This window comes from Falco rusticolus, chromosome 11 (genome assembly GCF_015220075.1).
Source record: "Falco rusticolus isolate bFalRus1 chromosome 11, bFalRus1.pri, whole genome shotgun sequence".
Taxonomy (NCBI): domain Eukaryota; kingdom Metazoa; phylum Chordata; class Aves; order Falconiformes; family Falconidae; genus Falco; species Falco rusticolus.
The window spans coordinates 4768417-4786716 of NC_051197.1; the positions used below are offsets into that span (position 1 = coordinate 4768417).

At 42.3% G+C, this 18300-nt stretch overlaps 1 protein-coding gene across 2 annotated transcripts in view; it reads right to left on the minus strand.

Annotated features, from left to right (window-relative positions):
- Positions 1 to 18300, minus strand: part of FGGY (FGGY carbohydrate kinase domain containing) — a 327828-nt gene that overhangs the window by 281968 nt on the left and 27560 nt on the right. Inside the window, exons 2-4 of one of the 2 annotated variants that reach the window (XM_037404966.1) lie at positions 15019 to 15110; positions 10577 to 10689; positions 4061 to 4132 (exon numbers count right to left, since the gene is read on the minus strand). The gene's annotated coding sequence lies outside the window, so the exon portion shown is untranslated. Of the gene's footprint in view, positions 1 to 4060; positions 4133 to 10576; positions 10690 to 15018; positions 15111 to 18136; positions 18227 to 18300 lie in introns of those variants that run through there. The other variant, XM_037404967.1, reaches the window with a different exon arrangement.

Consider the following 18300-nt stretch of genomic DNA (forward strand, 5'->3'; position numbering starts at 1 on the left):
ATTTCTTTATTGAGTGGTATTTCCCATATTCCAGCACAACCTTTCCCGACTACTCCTCTACCTTGTCTGGCAGAGGCAGGAGCATCCCTTTTCCAACCAGGATTTATTAAACAATCCTGTGCTACATTTAGTGTCCAAAACCTATAGCTGTAAATCGTTTTTCCTCCTAAATTATCAAATTCCATAGTCGTTGGTCAGACATGCCATCTCCTGTCTCATTGTACCAGAGTTGCTATCACCCGCTTCCTTATTGCCCAATCAATGTTTCTAATTGCCCTCTTCCTTATTGTTTGATCTCTGTTTCTTCCTAAATAACTCCTTTACTACCATTCAAACATGTGAATAACTTGTTTTAACATGCTTTACATGACAGATGTATTGAAAGAACAAGCAGTATAAAAACAACGTTAGAAAATTCACAACAGATCTCAGCCAACAATGTGCATTAAAGGAGTACATGGCATTTTCCCTCTTTTCTTTTCTAATCTATACCATCAGAACTGTTAACCCCACCTACTAAATCCACAGGCACACACCTAGCACTGGTACAAAAGGAAAATGAGCTAGAAAACACCTTATAATCTCAGAAAAAGAGAAGATGAGGATGGTATGACAGATTCATAAAGAGGAGCAGTATTTCATCCTTGTAACCGTGGAATCCAGTTTTGTAATAATAATTGTTTGTGCTGCTGACTTCCTTCAACACCTGTGACCCTGCTTGTCATGGCCTCATTGCCTGCTGGAAACTTGGCAGAAGGCAAGAGAAGAGATATTAGGGAACAAACGCTACATCCTGAGAGAGGCCATAAAGTCCAAAGGTTGAACAGAATTGCCAGGAGCAGTCTGATAAACTAAGGAAGTATGTGGCTCTGAAGAGACAAACTGCTGTGCCCGAGTACAATATGTGCAAATGCCACGAGCTGCACCCCAATGTCTCGCACACTTGAAAGAGCACATTACCCAGGGACTTTTCCCAAGAAGCCCCCTTGAAAAAGAATTATTCTAAGCCCCTTTTTGAAATAAGTATGTGACCACACGGTGCACTGCACATGCCAGAATTTCACAGATCTTAAATTTTAAAAACACTCCTATTCTTTCAAATTAAGCTAGGATGATTTGTTGATTTAATAAAAAGAAAAAAAACCCATGTAAAACCCCTTCTGAATTAGCATATTCAAGCCTTTCTGAAATCTGGCTCCAGGAAAGAGCTTGTCCTTAAAAATCTATCAGACTGTAACTAAGCTTGTAACTTGGCATGTGAAATAAATAAGCCAATAATCAGATCCTTCAGAAAATTTCACTTAAACCTGTAAAAATATCTAATAAAATAATCAGCATTTGAAAAGGTTTTATTCAGGAGGAGAGTACAGCAGCTTTGGTTTCATGTCAGGAAGAGCACGGGGCATTAACAACCAAGTTTTTTTCCCCCCTCTTTCCTATCCACCACTCACTCAGTTACACCAGCACAACTTTTTATGAAGCCACACTATAAATCTGAACAGCAAACACTCTCCTGGCTTTCAGAATAAATCAAACCAAGCGCACAGCATGGCCCCCACACAGAACTGAGCAAGCACAAGGGAAGAGGCAGCGCAGGAATGGCAGCCAGCGGAGGGAGGAAAAAGGACATGAATTGCTTTGAGCTCATATTGCTGCTGAGTACTTTCTATTATAAAACCATAACCTAATATGCTTTCAAGACTATGGCTCTGAACAGCTTCACATTGCGCACCTCCTTCCCTACGCAAGACCCTACAGGGATCTATACCATTGCAGAAACGTGCCTGCGTGGAGAAGTTTGCAGGCTCTGACACTGCACTCTATTATACTTTTCATCATTCACTGAACGAGAGGATAACCCCAGCAGTGCTTGTAAACACAACAGCTTCCTCGAGAAACAACAGCAAAATCCATAAGTACAGCTGTCCTTGTAAGTAAAATGCCTGACTTGGGAGGGCTGTCCTCCCGGGGGAGCTCAGCTGTGGGAAGCAGGAGCAAGGAACTGCCTTTTTAGGACTGTGGCTGAGCAGAGCCGGGAAGCGGGGAGGCAGGAACGGGGCTCCCGCAGCAGCTCGCTGGCCTAATAAGGAGAAAGCCAGGTATTTCCCCAGGCCTGACCAGCACCCACACAGCCAGCAGCAAGGTAAGGCGAGGCAGGGCCCCCCAGCAGGGCTTGGCCCACCACCTGCCGGGGGACCCTTGGCCACAGCCACACTCCTGCTCTACACCCCTGCTGTCTCTGGCCTCCCAGCATTTCAAATAGGCCTTATTAGGAAGCGGAGAAGCTTAATTAATTGAAAGATCGTTTTCAGATCTGTGAATCCAGATGGTTTGTGGGTGAACCGTACTTGATTTTAATGTGACATTTCAAGGCATTCAAGGCAACATCTTGGAGCGCGAGTCTCTACTGTCAGGCATCTTTTTAGCTACCTGCATGAGAGGGCAGGTTTTCGGAGGTGATGAGCAACTGGATTTTCAGAATACTTTAACAGAAGGGGCAGAACACTCAAAGCCTCAGACACTCAGCAATTTTTTTTAAGCAAGCTTTAGGAACACACACGATTAAGACTCCTCCTCAGTTGCCTAAAAATTAAGGCTGCTTGACAGAAAAGCAAAAAGATTTTACATTAATTCAGTTTAAGTTACATTTTGTTTTATTACCTGTTTATTATTCTAGGGACCAAAACAAATAAAACCACTTCAGGCCAAATCCATCTATATAGGGTACGTGTGTAAGAATCCCTGCCCATGAACTGTCCCATATTGCTCTTTTTACTTTCCTGACTCTAGTTTTATGAAGTAAAAAGAGAAGGCTGTGAGCAACATAGGAAAAAAGTACAATTTCCCCCCAACAATATCCATTTTTAAATTTGATTTTTAAAACTTTCTCAGAAAATGGCAACAAAAATGGAGTGTTCTTGAATATTTTGTTTGCGGGGGAAAAAAAAATAATTTTCCTATAGATGTGGTTAAAGAAACATAAATTACAGTATAACATTAAAATAAGACACTACCCATCCAGGAACAATACAACATGCCACTTCTGAATATAAAATGGTTAACTGAAATTCAAAGAATTACCCACACCTTTTGCCATCACAGTTCCTTGAGGTTAAACTTTGATAACTGCCTGTCTTGAGATGCTGAATAGCATAGGTTTAACTGAAAGCAGCAACTGTTACCCTAGAGATATGAGAACGGCTTGGTAGTTTTGATCTGTACTACTTTTTGAATCCACAGACAAATATCTGCTCTACATCATGAACTACTGCCATCATTAATGCCTTCAAGTAATAATCGCAGCAGGAAGAAAAAAAACTTTGATTAATCTTGCCACATCCCACTTGCAACATATTGGCAAGAAAACATGGAGGAAGTACTAATTACCCATGGATAATGACAGGGCATCCGTTTCTAGGATTCCTTATGAGACTCAGGAAGAAACGAGGCAGGAGACAGCATAAAAAAATTACATTAAGCAATTGAAAAGTATCTAGATACGGGACAAACTTATTCAGCATGAGCTCAGATATTGTGTAGGACTTTCTCCAGTTGTTGATTGGGCTGGGATTACATTTCTATAGCTCCAAAGGAGTGCTAGGGAAGGGTGATTTTCATAAAAGGAATAAAAGTTTTGACACCAGGTTTCATAATGTAAATTCATCCTTTAAAATAACTTGCTTGCCAAAGTAGTTCAGCTGCCAGAAAGGGAGAAAAGCAGGCAAACTATTCCCTTAAAAGCAATGACTGTGCTATGCTGCTCAGGTACACAAGGCATCGCTCCAGAACCAGGGAATGTTGGCTCATTAGAAGCAATTAAAAAAACTCTGAGGGGATTTTAAAAACAACAACTTCCAAAAACAAAACATGCATATATACCACATGCATTTGTTTATGCAGCTGTAATGAGTGATGAAATCCATTTATGAGCTGAAGTCACAAGATTCTAAGCAGGTCTTTGTTTAATCTCAGTAAGTCATGACATTTCCCTACTACTTATATTAATGTGACTTGGATGAACATTTTCAAACTTACGCACTTGGTTTTTAACAGTGCTTACCAGTCGCGCTTCTCATCTGCTTTGCTGGAGACTGAATAGTCTACTTCAGAGCCCCCACTTCGATTAAGGATCCTAAGGACAGATATAGAAGTCTTGTTTTAGTTTAACATATGCCTGCAATTCTTGAATTCAGCAGATAGTCTGCAATTCTTACTCAAACTGAGACTCTGCAACCTGCAAAGGGTGTAAATAAAAATCAATGAAACCATTAGTGGAATGAGTACTTACAGCATCAGCCCTTCTATAACCACAAAATCTATCCAGATGGATGTCCTTAAAAGACTTAAGAAGGTTTGCTATAGACAATGGCTTTCATTCCAGCACATTGCTGTGACTTGGAAGAATAAAATGAAGATAAATGCAGCTGTTTGCTGCTTACATTAATGCAGCACTAGTGCCCTGAGTAACAAAGGTAGGACAGAGTACACAAGGAAAAAAACCCAACAAAACAGCACAAATAACTATTAAGTTGCATATGCTTTTTGTGTATTTATAAACTGTGCTAGGCTTTAGATTTATTATTATATAGCTTTAACAGTATACAAATCAGTACTCCTGCATATAAATCAAAACCACATTTTTAGCTTTGATATTAAGGAAAAAAAAAAAAAGGGAAAAAAAGGTACTTGCCACTGCTGCTCTTGTCATTACACTTCTATTAGCTTTGCAAACAGACCTGATGCCTTGTGAGGATCAGATCAAAACTAAATTATTCCACGTGTGCTGTTGATGTAATATTTTCTTTATATTTCTTTTAAGGAGGAAAAAAAAGATTAAGACTCCTGACCTGAACAAAAAGTCAATCCATCTAATGCACAAAAGCAGGACATCCCAGACATAGAAATTTTTTTTCCTTCAGACCTTAAAGGCTAAAAGAGTGGTGCTGTCTATGTCTGTTCTCCATTCTGTTTCTCATGCTTGGCTCATTCATCTACAGCTCTCCAGAGTACGAAATGAGCCAGGAGAACAGGTGGATTTTACCACGTGTCACCAAATCAAGATGGCAGAAGGATACAAGGAAAATGCAAAAGTCTTTCACCTAGAATGTTTTGTTCCAAGCAACCTGTTGTTTATATGCAAAAGCATAATGTACAAGACAATTTCTTCTTGGACCCAGCCTCAGGAGGAGTCTAAAAAGGCCAAAGCCAAATATGCATAACCAGCAAAGTTAATGTATTACCTAGATAGCATGGAGTATGCTCCTGTACCTTGCATATTTTATGATTATTTTTGTTGATATAGGAATATAATATGCACTACTGCCAGTGTCTTTCCTGATGTGAAAAAAAGTCCTAAAACAATCACCAATATGAGGCAGCCAAGGAAGCAATGGGACTCCTGAGATGGAAAGTGACACTTTTTCTGTCAATTTCAGACACACACCTATTAGATGCAGGTTTATGTTACACACCAGTACTACATGGACTTGGGAAGACAGATCACATTCTTAGTAGGACAGTATAAACACTTTGTTACCTTCAATTTCCTTAGGATGCCTGCATCACTCAAGTGAAAAACACAATGTATACAAACCATACCAAACACGAATCTGTAATACTCTTAATATCACATCAATTTATATATGCTAGATATATTCATTGAAAAATACACTCAGATGCAACCTTCCTACATAAATTCTAAGTCTACAGGGATTTCATTTTATACTCCCCCTTTTCCAAAGCCCCATTATTTCCTTTAGCTTTTTGGGATCTACTATACCAGTGTGCCAGAAAGAAAATTACTAACTACTGAAGTCAGAGAAACAAGTGAAAAATGCGTATCAGTAGAAAACATCATTTAATGTGCTAGTCCACATGAACTAAACCCAGCTGAAAAGTTCTGAAAAGGCACACTAAAAAAAACCAACCTGTGAGAGTGGTTAAGTAAACAGTTCCCTTACTGGATTTGCTATAACTGACTAAAACCTTTCTTCCCCTTTCCACATTAAAGGAGAGCCCTAAAACCACATTTTGCATATTTTATTAGTTCAAACCTTTTCTAACATGGTTCCCAGGGCAGAAAAAGTCTAACATACTTTAAAAAATGAATCTAACATTGTTCTAAAATAACAGTACTATAACCTGGTGGAGTGTGAACAACAGTACTATCAATAAATGTCTACTCGTATTCCCAGACCCAGAATGGAATTCTAAACAATTTTTAGCCTCTCAGATTCAAAATTTATTGAATGTGAACTTGCACACTAGCTTTAGTAATCAATGTTACCCATCTCATGCCTCTGACTGCTTTCATCAGAGAGAATAAATGCACATTTGGAGAAAGAAAAACATTTTTGTGACTGTTTTAAAAATCGTAGTTGAAAGTTTCTTGAAAGGTCAGAAAGCTAGGAGTTATCTTGCTAGAAACAGATTAGCAGGCAGAGTGTAGGCAAGGTGGTCAGGGTGTATGGGAAGTGTAATCTATCAGATTGATAGCACCACTATGCATATGGTACAATTATATCTTATCTTTCCAGCCCTGCAACCAAAACAAACCACACTGAAGTCTTGGATTCAGATTCTGTTGTGTTTAAGTACACACCCCTTAGGGTGGCGACCCAGGACACACCACACATCTTTTACTTCATGTAAGACAAAATCAAAACAAATATAATCAGTATTTTTCCTTTCAGGACTCTCACTGAGACTCTTTGATGTGCTTTCCCTAATCGTTTTCTCTTTTTAATCATCACGCTCAGGGGTTTCTCTGAGCTTATAATGGTCTAGTTTTTATGTAACCTCTTCCATGCGGGCGCCTTCCCAAGCTCCCAACACAGCAACTGTTGTAACAGTACACAGCAACACTACACCAAAGGATACCTTGTCCAAATGAAACCAAAAGGGAAATTTAGATGAGTACATTCTGCTTAGGTTGGAATTTTGGCTCAGGCACAAGAGCTAACACTCCTGGTCTTGCAAAAAGAAGCTCTAATGGAGATACTGAAAATGAAAGTATGTCTTCTACTTCAAAGCTGAAAATCTGGCCACTCCTGTAACATGTTTTTCTGCTCAGGGAAATTTTACTTAACTATACCTATTGATGAAGGGGAAATCCTTGGTCCTACGTGTCAGCTGTGGGTTTGCCATTCACTTGAGACTCCACCAGTATAATTTAGTACCCATGGTATAAAACCAGTTAAATTTCTAATTTCTATATGGCTGCTTGCCAATTTTTCGTTGTCTTAGGGGCAATTATTCACATTTACATTTTATCTTGATTTTCTTTAGCAATATCTCTGTTTACACAAAGAATCCCTCAACAGATTACCACATTATTTTCAGCATTACCCAAGAGGTGCATTGGTATACTAGAGTTGTAAGATTTTCCAGATCCACTATTAATAAAATGCCTAAATTTAAAATAGGCTCTACATAAAACTCACATAACTGGAACACCTATAAAAAGTCCTGTAAACAGCTGTCCTACATCTAAGCTCCCAGTAAATTGATGAGATTCTAGAGTTAATTCCTATTTATCAGCTAAGACTTACTGATACCACTGATACTCATCTCTGTTCTCTGCTATGCTCTGTCAAGACACTGCACATGGAGGAAGCAGGAGCTAAGACAAGAACTGGAAACATTTCTTTCACGTGGGAAGGTGTCCTGCTAAGAAACTGCTTATTGAACCTGACAGGGAGTGTATAAACAACATTAGAGGGAGTGCTCACACATGTACTCCCAATAAAGGGGAGGACAAGGCAGCGAAAGTCAAAGCTATTACAAGACAAATACAAATTAAATACACTGGTTTTAATCTCCAGGATACTAAAATATTTTTGAGAGCTCCCAGTGTTGGTGGGGGGAGGGTTAGGGGGAGCAGTAAACCCTACACAGACTTTTCTTATGGCTTGTATCACCTTTTCCAGGAAAATCATTCTAGAAAAAAGCAACAGAGGATTTTGAAACTAAAGAAAAGCACTTGCTAAAAGATAGCTTGCTCTTTGTAAAACTTCCCATGAGGCCTGAAAAAGCACCCTGAGCATGCAACTTCACCAGACAGCTTTGCATATGAAATGCTGTTTGTTTCAGAAATGGTTGTATACTTTTACTAAGGGGGTTATTCCTGTCATTTGTCCCCTAATTACTGATCTGTGAGAAACAAAAAAAAGGAGTCAGAGCTACCACAAAGATATAAGCATAACTATTAACGTTCATGGGATTTTCAACATCCCCCCACCTTATCCTGAAACTTTAACCCTTGAGTGAATGCTGCCATATACATTTCCTTTGTTTGGTTGTCTGGGGGGCCACCTGGAAAGCACCAGCATCCTAAGAAGAAAACTGCTATTGTTTATTCAGAATTCCCTTAGAACAAAATCTTGCTGTCCATTACCATTTCCCAGAAAGGTATATTGTTCTGTCGGCACCCATCTCAAATTCAAGTGCAGAGACATGTTTACGGTACGTGCAGCAGCTCAGATAGGCTGGGCTGTTGCAATCCTGTTGCAATCCTGTGCAGAAAACAGAACGTTAAGACTGGCATGCTGCTCCCACGCCCTCCCCTTTTCAGGCTTTACATTAACTCAGTGACACCCTGCTAGGCACAAGGTTTATTTACACAACACAAAGTCTTGAGACAAGCCTTTGTTCGACTGCAATGTTGACAAGGCTTATGAAGTGCTACCGACTATAGTAAAGGTGTATTAAGAATCAACCGAGGACCACGTATGAATGAAATGTTTTGCAACTCGCTTGATTGAGTTTCCAGCTGCAGCACAATTCTCTTTTAGCCAGAAGCTGCTGAGACAAACGAGCAAAGCTCCTGGCTTTCACAGAGACCAGTGAATTGCACTAACACGGTGGTTCCACAAGGACTTTAATCTGGGATATACGGGTGACACCCTGAAAAGAAGCAAATGCTTCTCTTCCCAGCCATTCAGGTTTTTCGCTGGGATAGATTTGAACGGGATGTATTTCCCAACGCACTTCACCTCATGGCTGTGTCAGCGCAAGGGAGGGGACAGCGTGGGAGCAGGAAGAGGGCAGGACTGCCTCTTTTGTCAGCAGTGCCGGCCGAAAGCACTTGCGGAACTAAGGACATTGTGAATTGCGCTGATTTACATCTGCTACAAAGCGCTCCTTAGTTTTCCTTAAAAATGACTGCTACATGTATAGCATTTTAAAACTTAACGTACAAGTCAAAACAGGCAAGAAAGCTTAGGTGCAAATTTATTGGGTGGAAGTGTCCAAGGGGGGCTGTAAGCTTCACCTCCCCAGGACTGACAATACCCACTCCTGTGAGGAGGGCGTGGCTGTTGCACCCACCCGCTTCCCCAAGGGCTGTAAAACGTAGAAGAGTTCCTGTGTTTCACATGATCATCTTCTTGTCAAAGTTTTGGACTAAGTATCAAGGCTTTTTCTTTAAAAAAATCTACCTGTGTGAAACTGGAGAGGTGCTGATCACTGTGCCTCAGGTTCCCCCCTTCTGGGAAGCTAAACATGTAATACTTCCTCCTACACAGCATTTTTTACATTAACAACTCCAAATCATTGTCAGAGCCTCTCACAGCAGAGACTCTAAAGGTAAAGAAAAAACCAAACCACAAAACCCCTCTAAAAAAGCAGACACACAGCAACTGCAAGCTATTTGGTCAAAATGTCAGAGGGTGAAAATGGCATAAATCTAAGTGCCTGTATATGTTCTACACAGTCCTCAGTCAGATTCAAAATGCATTACAAAGCTGATTAACCAATAAAAACATCAATCATTGATATCCTAAAAGCAGATGAGGCCAGTAACAAATATTTTATACCAATAAATTAATCCCAGATCTTCCAGATGAAATTCCATTCTTTTTTTGTATCTTTTTTTCATAATGCATCTTTAAATAAAAATAGTTCATAACACTGGTAAAGCATTTAGTCCCCATAGATCTGCATGCTTCACTAGAACTTCAGTCTCATTATACCCATTTTACAGGCAAGGAAACCAAGCCACAGAGATGCAAAAAGTGATTAAGGGTCATTCAGCAGGGAGGCAAAACCAGGGAAGACTACAGATCTATCCCATTTGAGTTTATTCTGTTCTCCTGGTTTTCTCTGCTAGTATAGAGAAAATAAGTTTACTTCTCATTAAACTCTCAAGGTTATGTCAAAGAGATGAACAAATTTTTGTTCCACTTTGTAAATTCTCATGGTTGTCCTGAAGGGATATATAAGCCCACCACTACTGCTACAGGGTTAGGCAAATATTTTGCAGACCAATAACAGATGTAAAATATACCACTGTTCTTATTAATATTTACATAATAATCTAGGGCTGAAATTGGCTATCATTGAATTGACCTCAGATCTTTGACATAAATGCCTATTTGAAGCACCTGGCAATAGGCTGTAAGCATCCACACCCAGAACTGCTTTGTCTGGGCTTGCAGTTTTGCCAGCCACACAGCTTCTCCTATACTGACTGTAAGGAATGCAGTAACTGGAAAACATCAGCACAAAACATGCTTATATAGAATAAGGCTACGTTGCTCTTACAACACACGTGCATAACCTCTCTCACATGACTTACCTGAATCTATGGCCCGCTCTTAGCTGAACAGAAGCCTCTGCAGATATGAGCACACCGCAGCTGGTACCCAGATCTCTAAATACCATACAGCCATTTTTGCCTAGTTGTGCTTACTAGAAAAAACAAACAACAAAAAAGTAAAATTTAAAAAAAATCTGAATTTCAATTAGCAGCCATCACAGCCCTTAGGCCTTTGCTTTATTATTGTCCTTTTATCCTAAAAATTTTCCTTGATCTCATGAACTTGTTTCTAATATATTCAAATGTTATGGCTTTTTATAAGTTTCATATGTTCTTAACAGACTGTGTAAACAGTCCTGTGAGCTGACCAATGCGCCTGCCAAATGCACTGCTGGCTGCTCACGCAGTACTGCTTTCAGCACACATGTGAACAGTGGTCCTGAACCCATTATAAAAAGAAAAAACCCAAGATCTCAGGTAAGGATCGATACTGATTCTGGACTAAATTTTTCATCTCCGTTTCCTTCTGAAACAAGGGAACATATAGACACTGCAGTGTTGGCAACTGGATACAATTTTTACCAAAGAAGAGAGGAAAGAACATCAATTTTGAAAGTTTTGAGTATCCTGGTTGTTCTCCTACAGAAGTCCTAAGGGGCTGCTGTGGACAAGTCTGGGATATTCCCATCCTGTGAAGGGACAGGGCTGCCCAGACCAGTGGGGAGCAGCTACGCAGTCGCTGTGTGATACATCAGCTGTGATCAGAGATCAGGTTGTTTATTATTAATCAGACAAGACTGAGGAAGAGTAGCAGTTTAGTAGCATCTTCTTGAAAACTGAAGTCTTCAACTCGTGCTTTCAGGTACTATCCTACCCAGGCCATGCCCTTTCCTCCCTACAAGGCCTTCCTTGGCTATTTGGCAACCCTAACTGCTCCCACACCATGACTCCAACACAAATGACTGTCATCCAGAGTAAATGTTTCCATTTGAATTACATGAACAGGCACTCTGTAAACTTCCCCACAGGCTCCGCCACTATAATCCCTGGGAAGGAACAAACTGCAAGACTTTCACTATTCCATCCTTTCTCTGTTTATTGCTGCTACTGTCAGAAACATGAATTCAGACAGGTGTCCTTACATCTGTCAGCCACTGGTGACATTCAGTAACAGAAATTCACTATGTCCATGCCTGAACCCACAGCACAGAGAAGGAAAGCTTGACTGCTCACTGGAAATCCCTCAGCTCTATGGTGCTTTACACTAGGCTTTTTTGGTCTCACGCAGTCCTGCTTCCTTTCCTTCTCCTGTTGCAAGCACCGCTTTATCCCAGGTTGCCAGGAGCCTACTGTTCCAACAGCTGCTAAGACAGAGTGAGGTGTCAATTTTGACAGGATGCCAAATTTTTTATTAATCAAAAATCCAAGCATTTTGTATTCATTCAGAGACCCTAATCAAAACTGAGCCATTTTACTAAGGGCTCTGAATGGTTAAATCCAGTTATTCTGAGGCTTTCAGTCACAATTGGCAACTATGTATCAATGCAGTTTGTTGCCACTATTTACTTTGTGTTTATTGAAACAATAAAAGGCCAGAAAAACTAACTTCAGTTCTCCAAAGTGAAACTCCACCTCAGTAACATACAAGCAAATGCACACTTGCAGTGGAATCTTTGTCCCCAAACACATTAAATATCTTTTCAAAGGTGTTCACTTGCCTTCCCACCACTCAGCATTAGTATGCTTCTATTTGTATGGTAAATTTTTTCATGCGACCAGTTCGCAATGCTGAGCACAGCCGTCTGCTTCCCATATGCAACACATCCTCCAGCGCCTCCTCTACTGCTTACCTTCACTCTTTGGGCTCCCACTGTGGATCAACTGCTATTCTGCCAGCCTCCTTTGTGCACAGAGGATTTTTCCGACAGTAAGCTCCACAGGATGGGAACTTTGCCCAATACACTATCTCTCAGAGCACCGGCTATGCTATGGCATAGAAATAATGAACACAGAGACATTAATGGTGTGACATTTAGATCTGTAACATCCTAAAAACCATGCGGAGCAAGGCCCCAGGGCTCCTTTAAGATTCATCTCTAAACAACGTAGTTAATTTCTATTTGGTCAGTTTTTTGATCAAAAATTATAATATACATACAGCTGTTTGAATAAAAAAAGATATAGTTCATTAGTTATTTGAAAATACAGTTCTGAGCACTTGCAGTGACCACTGAGATCCTCTATAAAGCTAGCTGGGAATGGGACAAATAATAGTCAGAAACCTAGTATAACTATTGGGTAAAGAGATCATCCTATCCACTTTAGAAGACAACCATATCAAATCTTTCATTCGTGTGTTGCTGTACATAAACGTCCAGGGTTTGAATTGCTCAGGCAGCATTCTTAAGAAAACAGAAAATATTTTTAGTGGTTCCTCCCTTACTTCTGCAGTCTTCCACTGTGTTTATTGTGCGGCTGTCCTGCCCCAGAGGTAACCCAACAGGTCTTGCAAAGTCTCCCAGCTTTGCCCCACCTCCATCGTTCACAATCTTCTCTCTCTAACCTACTCATTTTCCTTCATTCCACAAACTATTAGTTTCAAAGAAATTCAGAGATTAATTAAAATGATTGGTGGGATGAGTAGGTGAGGGGGACAGGCCAAAGGGCTTGACAAGAAGAAAGATGAAAAGGACTAAATGCGTATAGCTTGGTTATGCGATGACTAATTGAGGGTGGAGGAGATGGACATGATATTCATTTACAAGTGCCTATAGCTCTGAAGAGCATTTTTCATGTGCAAACCGAAGACTAGCTCAAGAGTAGCTTTCGGTCTTGTTGTACAGATCTGGTTCCAGGGTCCTTTGCTTCAAGCTGTGAGTCTCACTCTTCCCCCAGCCTGTGCATTACCAACCCCCTCCCTTGTATCCTCATTTTTTTTATTTATTTTAAATTTCAGCTCAGCTTTCAGCCAGATTTAGCTCCTGTGTCTCTACCTAGCCACGTGAGCTCTACTGGGAGCAAAGAGCAAAAGGAGAGGCCATGGAAGCTGGGGGTGGATGAGGTGGCACCTCTTTACCACACCTTGGCTGCTTCGCTGCAGACTTAGGTGGACTTGAGCCGGCTATGAAAACACACCTTGAGGAACCAGGGAAGAACTGTGAGCAGAAGCACCTGTGAATTATTTTACTTCCACTTAGCCTAAAGAAACTCTGTTCCTTGTGCCCTCTCACTCCCAGCTTCTTTTACTATGCTCTGATGTAGTAAATAGAAGAAAAACACTTGCTCCTTCTGACTCTTCAAACTCTTGTCTCCCTCAGTTGGGGAAACCTGCTCTATACTAATTCCTTAAGCAATTGGGGAAACCTGTTCTGTACTAATTCCTTCAGCAAGTGAAAAGCAGTACAACAACATCCACTAATTCCCACTCTTAGTCATTTTTATGCAGAGGTGAGGCAGGATATCACATTTGAAAGCATGAAGTAAAACCAAAAAAAAGAAAGAAAGAAAAAATCTATATAATAAAAATAATTGTCTATATAATAAAAAGATTGTGGTAACATCTCTGATGAGGGGAAAAAGCAAGATAATGCAATATATCTAAGTTTAAAGAAAAATAAAAACTACATGGAAACAAGCATTTTCTTTCTGCAAGTAATGTTTCCAATATAAAAGAGCAGAAACTGTCGGGGGGTTTTTTGGGTTTTTTTTTTTTTTTTTTGTCAAATGGTCCAAAAATAAGCCAAAAGCATTTGTGATAAAGGAGTGAAACAAAATAACAAACCCATTTAATCCTGGACACCAAATATAATTTAGATGGATGTGGTATGTATCAGAAATTTTAATTTGTCCCTGAAAAGCCATTTAATTATTCAGATTATCTGATTGCCTCAGTGAGTCTTGTATTGATTGATTAGAGAACTTTATAAATCAAAATCTGCATTACTGCTGCTCAACACATCTGCCCCTCACAGCAAGAGAGATATATAGTTCATTTCCAATCCCTACCCACAAGTCAGTTTATTGAGACATGTAAATGGCTATGGTTTATAAATGGGTTGGTAAGTGTTCTTTCATACTACTAAAGGAATATTTACTTAAGGATGTCAGGAAAGGGGTAAAAAAAAAAATAGCCCTAAAGTAATAGCTGCTTAATAAATCAGGGCATAGTCACCAAAATTCCCAGCTTCTTGGCTAACGGCCACGAAGGATCACCGTCTCTCTATTCATGGGCCCCACTTCTGATCTGCAGCACTCAGTGAGTCTCAGGTGGTGATCTTGGGGCACTCGGCTGAAATCTAAGCTGAGACCTCTGCAAGCGCCTGCTCACCAGTCAGTCCCGAATTAGGCAGAAAATCCCCTGGGAGCAGCAAAGAGCATTTGTCTTTGATTTCAGAGCTCTCCTACTATGCACAACCTTTATGACCAGCTTGACTGTGTACTGCTAGCCTCGACCAAATAACCTCTAAGTGAGTGGCAATTACCATAATGAGTGGACTGACGGGTGGGTGTCCCCCATAGCTACAGGCCTCAGTAGCAACATGTCTCCAGCAAACTGGAATGTCTAGTCCTGAATCTGTAAGAGGAAGGAAGTAGAAAACTAAAATGAGTGGAGGATTAAAATAAATAAAAAAAATTAAATTACTTTAAATGAATCCCTCCAGCCCGATCAAACACTCACTGAAGCTAATGAAAAACTTTCATTGATATAGTGGGGCTGAACTGGACAGACTATAAAGGCACAGTTTTTCAGGTTATACAAATACATATTAAATAGAGTGGTTAAAGCTATACTGGCTATGTTCCTTGTAGTCTTAACTTGGCTTTCTAGGACTAAAGAAACACACAAAAAAACCCCCAAAAAGATAAAACAAAGAAACAAAACTCTAACAAATAAAATATGTCAGCAATTAATGAGAACAAACTTAATTAGTATTATTTGTCTATACAGAAAACTGACTAAAACAAATTATTTGCATGGTTTCCTACATAACAGGATCTGAAAAGAAAAAACATACATTTTTTTAGCTTAACTTAAAAATAATTCTTATTTCACAATAAAAACTTCCACACAGCAAACTACTTAAAATTCACGTCTTACATTTCTCCAGAATTTCTTCCTTGCATAGACAAGCCTTTTACAAACATCAAAACTGCACGCTGACACAACAGAGACAGATCATTTGTGGACTATCTCTGGGGATTGTTAAGGCAGCAAGGACCACCACATCAGGTCTGACTAGATACCCTATCTCTAACAGGAGCTAAGAGCGGATACCTGGAGAGGCACACAAAACCAGGGCACGCACACAGCCATTTTGCCTCGGGATGCTCTCCCAGGCACAAGCCATTAGTACCTTTGGGATTTCCAGAGTCAAAGATGCACTGCCTTCATCTAATCACTTTAAAATTCCTCAGTCCACACAGTGCTCTTGCCAAGGAGTTCCACAGCTTAACTACAATTCTGTGAAGACATTTCTCTGGTTTACTCTGAACCTGCCAGTTCCATTTGATGCCCCTTGGCTCTTCTGCCAGAAGAGTCAGTTGCTGGCCTCTATTTATCTTACATGTAAAGATTAAAAAGGAGTTAAACAACTTCTAGCATTCACTGCATTAATGAATTTCAAAGATTTTCTTATGCATATGCAATAACTTACTGCTGTTTGACTAAACTATTTGCAGCTGAAGCTACAGTGGCAGCCGAGTAGTTCGAGTTACCTGCAACACAGACAGGCACTGCCAACGTCAAGGCTGCGTGTATGCCAACAGCACACAGCAAGCCCCCACTTTCCCAGGCAAAACTTTGTATTTCATGTCATGGAGTTCACACAAACTTAGAAAGAAGTGTATATATTATTTGCATAATTCCAGTTAGCATACAAAGCAGCACTAGTGCCCACCATGTGGTCGAATGAAGTCAGGTGGGCACACCAGAAAACAGAGAAGAAAAGCAAAATTATCAACAACTACAAACAGGGGAGCCAGACCTTCACTTTTCTTTCACAGCTGCTTGCATTTCTGTTTGCTTCATTGTTGCTTCCTATACTGTAACTGATAATTATGTCATTATGTCTAGGAAAAAATAGCACTGCAGAATTTGAAAGTGCATTTTGAAACCTAGACATAAGTTTGTCAGCTTCACATATCAAAGTGATTGAACCAGGTAGACCAAGTTCTTCACTGACATAAAAAGCTGGACCATCCTACAACAGCAGGTAACAGCTTCGCGTTGCAGGCATATAGAGGGATACAGCAGTCCACCTTCAGTCCTTGTCCTACCCCGTATTGTCACTGCCTGGCCTTGAATAGCTGCTGCACTTTATTCTAGAGGTAGCTGCCTGTCAGCATCAATATGCACACCTCCCAGAGAAGGGGTTGTGCGGGCTCGGTGAGGAGGGGGAAGGTAAAAATAATGACCCCCAGCAGTAGGGCACAGCTTTTCACTAGGGCTGTGCCGTGCTGATGCACGCCACGCTCAGCACGACATTACAGCAAACCACAGGTCACCCATCTGTTGCTCCGAGGTGAACATGCCAGCACAGACTTTTCTCCTCGAACAGGATCCTTCAACTCCAGCTTTTATTTTCCCTCCCCACTAACCCGTACTTCCACAGTAATACTAGGGCACTCTTTCTAAAATTAGGCCGCCGCTGTCCCCTCCCCTTGGAGGACGAGTTTAGAGAAGCCCATCTGGAACCAGACTTTTTCCTGTCAGGGTTCATTTCCCCGGCTCTGTTCTCCTGGAATGTTTTTGAGACCGAGAATTGCCATCTCCGAGCTAATGGCACAGCCATGCCCCCGCGGACACCCCCACCGCGGCCGGGCGGTACCGGACGAGACACCTATCACCCAACCCCAGCTGTCCCGTTGGGAAGGGGGGGGAGGGGCACAGGGCCGTCCTCTGCCCCACAGCAGCGCGGCTCAGCGTCCTCCGCCCGGCCAGCGGCGTTGGCGGAGCTCTAGGAGCCCGGGCCGCCCTTCCCGGCCGGCGGGGCTCCCCTGAGAGCCGCCGGCCGCGTCTAGAAGGCAGGCGAGGGCGAAGCCTCAGCCGCCGCCAGCCCCAGGCACGCCTGGCCGGCGGGGCGGGGAAGCGCTGGGCCCCCTCAGCGGGGAGCACCGCGGGCGCGTAGGCGGGGGCCGCCCCGCGGCGGTTGGTGCCCGCCCCGGCCCCGCCGCGGCCAGAGCACCACCCCCAGCCCTGCCTGGAAGCCGCACGGGCGGCGGGACGGCGGCGAGGAGGGGAAATCACGTGAGGCCTCCCCCGAAGCGCCACCTGAAGGGCCGTACCACCGGCGGCGGGAGGGGGGGGGGCGGAGCTGGTGGGGAACACACACAAGCAAACCAACAGGCCGAAACCTGCCGGCTCCAGTCCGCCGCAGGGAACGGCCGACAAACAAATAAACAAACGGCGGCGAAAACAGGCAGGGAGCGGCAGCGGCGGGCGGGGGCCGAGCGGCGGGCGGCCCCTCCGGCGGGCGGTTGGTACGTGGCCGTTAAGGAGGCGCCGACAGTGGCCAACCCCGCTCGCGCTCTGGACGCGGTAACCAGATATTCAAAAACAAGACGTCAGCCCACAATGCCCCGAGCCGCCGCCAGCATTACCTCATCCCACAAGGCCCCGCGCCGGCGCTAAGAAGCTTCTAGGGGCGGGGTGGCCATGGCGACCGGCTGATATGCACCGGGCCGGGCCAGCGGCCCGCCTCCCCCGGGAGAGGCGGCGGCAGCCAATGGGGAGCCCGCGGGGTGACATCATGGGCTATTTTTAG